At 46.4% G+C, this 5,309-nt stretch overlaps 1 protein-coding gene across 3 annotated transcripts in view; it reads left to right on the top strand.

Moving 5' to 3' along the window:
• Positions 1-312: 312 nt before the first annotated feature.
• Positions 313-5,309, top strand: part of TMC5 (transmembrane channel like 5) — a 41,340-nt gene continuing 36,343 nt past the window's right edge. For all 3 annotated transcript variants that reach the window (XM_029911310.1, XM_029911307.1, XM_029911308.1), the window contains exon 1: positions 313-452. The gene's annotated coding sequence lies outside the window, so the exon portion shown is untranslated. The remainder of the gene's footprint in view (positions 453-5,309) is intronic.

Below are 5,309 nucleotides of genomic sequence, written 5' to 3'. Positions count from 1 at the left end.
GTTCGAATTCCCCCTTCCCCCATCTAAGCTGGGTTTTGGGGGGTTACTAATCGCGCCCTAACCCTGTGCCGGGCAGCTCCGCGGGAAGGCTGAGCGCCTCTCCCTCGGCGAGAAGCCCAACTCCCCGCGGCAGGAGCCAGGGCGCCCGGCTGCAGAGCGCAGCCACCCACCCGAGCAAAGGGGCAGCTTCGGCTGTCCCGAGCAAAGCGCCCGCCTGCTTTGAGCGCCAGCCCAGCGATTCGCCCCCCTCCCCGCCCCCGGGAGGTGCGAGCGGCCAGCAAGTCCTGCTGGATTTCCGGGAGTAGCGGCTCGGCAGGTGCGTGAGAAGCGCGCGCTCTGCTCTGCCCAGCCAGCCGGGGGGCTCGGATCACCGCTGTGACTGGGCCGCCGGCGGCTCCATCCCTCCCTCTGCACGGTGCAGCCCGCAGAGCGGATCCCAGCCCACCTCCTGGGTAAGTTACAGAAGCTTCTCTCTGCCTCTCTCCTCCGCTCTCTTCCCCCAACGCCCCTCAGCTTAGGGGTGGGTGGGGGGGGATCTGGTATTAACTGTATGGCAGTTGCATCCCCTCTGGGGATAGGTGGTGGCAGCAGAGTTGGCTCTGACCTTACTGTGTCGGGGAAGGAGACCCGCTCTAGAACGCTTGGGTGAAAGCTCTGTCCAAGCTGTTAACTTTAGACTGTGTCATTCCAGTTCATGCCACACCAAGGCAACCATCTAAACGCTGCTTTGCTAACCTTTGGACCTATTGACCCATGAGGAAGCGAAAGGAATAAATTGGGTTGATGAGGAAAGTTCTGACCATCAGCGATAAGGAAATGTTATTGAAGAAGGGCAGGTTTATAGCGTTGGTGCCAACAACAATCAGTAAAGTTTACCAGGTTTCAGAGTAGCAGCCGTGTTAGTCTGTATCCGCAAAAAGAACAGGAGTACTTGTGGCACCTTAGAGACTATGCTCTAATAAATTTGTTAAGCTTTCGTGGGCTACAACCCACTTCTTCGGATGCATCCGAAGAAGTGGGTTGTAGCCCACGAAAGCTTATGCTCTAATAAATTTGTTAGTCTCTAAGGTGCCACAAGTACTCCTGTTCTTTTTAAAGTTTACCAGGCTCTCAAGACCATGTAGGGATCTGAGCGCTATCTTGTTGTGGAAAGGTGATTTCTATTGCTATTTTCAGTGGTTTAGAAGTTCATTATATTTTACACTCTCTCTCCCTCTCTATATGTCTAGAGAGGGAGGGAGAGCAGAAATTTAGAGGTCAATGTACACCAGGATATTTTACAAGTCAAATAATATGGAGTAGTACTGAGCTTCATATGAAAACGTACGTAAGTGCTATAAAGTTCATTCTCTAGTTCACAGCAAGATGTAAACACATGCAAAATATAATTTAAAAAAATTGGATTAAGGCCTCCATGAAACAGGTAGGACAGATTATCTGAACTCTGTTAAATTTAAAAAGCTTCTAAACCTTGCTATTAACTTAGATGGACCAAAAAACCTCTGTATCCTATACGCTCAGTGAAATGTTCTGCCTCTTTTAGACTAGGAGCTAATATGGAAATGTAGATCCGTGCTGGTGCTGTGTGCTGTTGGTAGCCTGTGCTGTACAGGAGGTCAGACTAGGTCAGGGGTTCTCAAACTTCATTCCACTGCGACTCCCTTCTGACAACAAAAATTACTACATGACTCCGGGAAGGCGGACTGAAGCCTGATCCCCATTGCCATTAGCGGGAGGGCGAAAGCTGAAGCCCAAGCCCCACTGCCCGGGGTGGAGGGCAAAGCCAGGAGGGGGGCCAAAGCCAGAGCTTGAAGGCTTCAGCCCTGGGTGGGGGGCAAAAGCCAAAGACTGAAGCCCTGGGCAGCGGGGCTTGGACTTTGGTTTCAGCCCCAGGCTCCAGCAAGTCTAACACCAGCCTCGGCGACCCTATTAAAACGGGATCACGGCCCACTTTGGGGTCCTGACCCACAGTTTAAGAACTACTGGACTAGATGATCATCAGGTGATCCCTTCTGGCCTTAAACTCTATGATTCTATTAACGACACGAAAGGTCTCCAGGGCAATGACACCACTGAGGTTTGATCCTGCTTGTATTGGAGTCAGTGGCAAGACTTCAATTGGCGCAGGATTGGGTCCTTGCTGAATAAGCTGCAGCAATTTTCCTCCCCACTGTAGATGTTAACCCCTTGCTGTGCATTCAGTTTAAAATAGTCGCTCCTTGCCAGAGGATGTTGTAAAGGACAAGACTGTAACAGGGTTAAAAAAAGAACTCGATAAATTCATGAAGGATACGTCCATCAATGGCTATTAGCCAGGATGGGCAGGGATGGTGTCCCTGGCCTCTGTTTGCCAGAAGCTGGGAATGGGCGACGGGATGGATCACTTGATGATTATTTGTTCTGTTCATTCCCTCTGGGGCACCTGGCATTCGGCACTGTTGGAAGACAGGATACTGGGCTAGATGGACCTTCGGTCTGACCCAGTATGTGCTTATGTTCTTAAGGGACAGAGTCTGATACCCTTACTGCAATATAGTAGCAGTCAACTTCAGTTAGTTCCCCTGACTTCAGTGGGACTACTTGTAGAGTGAGGTACCATTCAATGGATACAGAAATCTAGCTCCTAGTTACAGGTTAATATAGAGCAGTGTTTCTCAGCCGGTGGGTTGCAACCTCCCCCCAGGAGGTCAGAAGGCATTGAGTTTTATTACAGTAGATAGCAAAGAATATCTTGCTCTTACATACTCTTTACCCTTCAAGGTCAGGTACTCTCTATCAGCCTCACACACATACAAAAATTAGGTAGGCTTCTGATTATCACTGATACCTTTTAAAAAAAATATTTATTACTCTTGCTTTAATAGTAACTATAAGGGGATTGTGCAATTTGTTGACTTTGAATAAGGGGTCACCAACCAGAGAAGGCTGAGAAACACATAAGTAGAGGATCAAATAAAAACACTCAGATTTTGGTCCGAACGCTTGGCTGCTTTAGTCTGAGAGACCTTGATTCACTGGAATAGCACCTGTTCATTTGCCAAAGTTGGTTAGCCACTGCAGCCCTGTAGTTTGGCAATGACATATTTGTTACTGCAATGTGAACATCCTATACAGTGCAGTCTGACTTAATTTGTATAGAAATTTATCCTCTGCCCAGAAAGGGATTGTTAATCAAATTACCCTTGGTAGTATGATATTACAGTTACTGTACTGGATCTACAGAGCTAAAAGCACAAGCAGTTCCACCTTGAGCTATGTAGCTAAATCTTCCTAGCTGGGGCTGTAACATATTTGTATCCTCTGTGGACTGGGTACAGAGGGGGATGGGTAATGCACTCACCAATGTGTTACACTGTGTTTTCAGTACTCATGGCTTGTTTTAAAAAGCAATTACATTTTGTTGTCTGAGAACTGGATACAAGGAAGTGGACAGAAATAGCTATGACAAGTGGATAGTTTTTCTGTTACAAAACATAGTTTTCTATGTACTGAAATCACTTCTGAACTCATTCATTACAACATATTGAAGTGTGTGTGTGTGTGTGTTTCCCCACTTGAGTCTGATGTTTTAATTTTGAAAATAAATGAACTCCCAGAGGTAGCCACACAAATAGTAGTGAGGTTACATCATTCTAAAAAGGAAGTTGGGAAAGGTATCTTTTGAAGCTTGAAGACAGTAAATGTCTTTACCATTCTTATAAAATTATAACTTCTTTAATTTACATCGGTCTTTTCAATTGGACTAGTTGATGAGGCTCTTGAAACTGATACATCTCATTAAATTATAATCTGAAACTGGCAACAAAATTGGTTAGGCTTACCTTACCAGTGCAGAATAAAGAAGCTGATGCAAAACAAAAGGAACCATTCTATTAAAATTAAATATACAATAGTTAAGACTTTTTACCATATTGTTGTACTATGATGTGTCTTTCTGTGTATAGTTATAATTCCAAACTTTCATTTTCTTTTGTCCAAACCCAGTTTCTTCTAACAACAGTATTCTGTTGACTGTAGCTGTCAGTGCTGGTTAGTGTAAAGTAGGAATTGCAAGATACGAGTCTGCATTTAAAAATAAATAGTAGTTCTGTTCTGCTTCATAGAATGCATCAGTGCATAGTTTGGAATGGACTCTTACTTACATGTGATCCTAGATATAACTGTGATGGGTGCCTTGGAAATATACATAGCTGGTTTGTTCTAATTATGGGCTGGATAAAGTCTTTCGAGTTCTGTAAGTAGGGGCACAGCACAAGATTCAACTGATCTTCCTTCTGATTCTTTAGCAGAAATCTCTCCCCGCGCAGGATTCACAATTTCTTACTCATACAAATCTTTCTTTTTCTTTCTGATGCATCACCCTACCTTTCAGTTTGGCTATTTCTAATGTTAATAGATAAAACATTTTAGGACCCCTTTTTCCCAATCAGAGGAAGTTTGCACAGAATGGTGTAGCCTTTTATTTTATGTAAACTGAATTCTGTAATGTGGTGTTACACCACTGTGGGTTTGGCTCTGGCGACTGCAGTTTCAAGCGTAACAGAGTGAAAGTCACCTCTGCTACTTTCTTTAGAGTGAGTTTCTAGGAGCACACAAAGACCAAGGGTAATGACCACACATACATTCACCAGTACAAAGTCTAGTCTATTTTACAAGTTTTAATAAAGTTACCATGAAAGTTATAATTACCCAAGCATATAGAAATTCTATACAGACCTATGCACAAGTTGCAAATATAGTTATACTCCCATCCTTAACAATAGTGTTAGGGTCTGATGGGTCTCCCATGGCTTGATCATCAGTAGCGGGAGGGTTCCTGTTGAAGTCTCCCAAAGGGAGCTCAATTTTCCTGTTCTGGGCTTCCCCTTTTTATAATATGATTCTGTCTATACCAGGGGTCTCAAACTCAAATGACCATGAGGGCCACATGAGGACTAGTATATTGGCCCAAGGGCCGCATTTACTGACACCTCTCCCCTGCCGCCCTCGGCCTCGCTTTCACTCCACCCCTTCCATGAGGCCCTGCCCCTGCCCCACCTCTTCCCATCCCTTCCCTGCCCCCATTCCAACCCCTTCCCCAAAATCCCCACCCCAACTCCGCACCCTCCCTGCCCCCAGGGAGTGCAGGAGGGGTGTGGGGTGTGGCGGGGGCTCAGGGCAGGGAGTTGGAGTGTGGGGTGCAGGAGGGGTGAGGGGTGTGGCAGGAGGTCAGGGTAGGGGGTTGGGGTGCAGGGTGCGGCAGGGGACTCAGGGCAGGGGTGCGGGGTGCAGGAGGGGTGTGGGGTGCAGCAGGGGGTTCAGGGCAGGGG

The sequence above is a fragment of the Terrapene carolina genome, unplaced genomic scaffold (assembly GCF_002925995.2).
Source record: "Terrapene carolina triunguis isolate 2854851 unplaced genomic scaffold, T_m_triunguis-2.0 Scaffold93, whole genome shotgun sequence".
NCBI lineage: Eukaryota > Metazoa > Chordata > Testudines > Emydidae > Terrapene > Terrapene triunguis.
The sequence above is the reverse complement of the archived record's forward strand: the minus strand, read 5'-3'. Positions and strand labels throughout refer to the sequence as shown.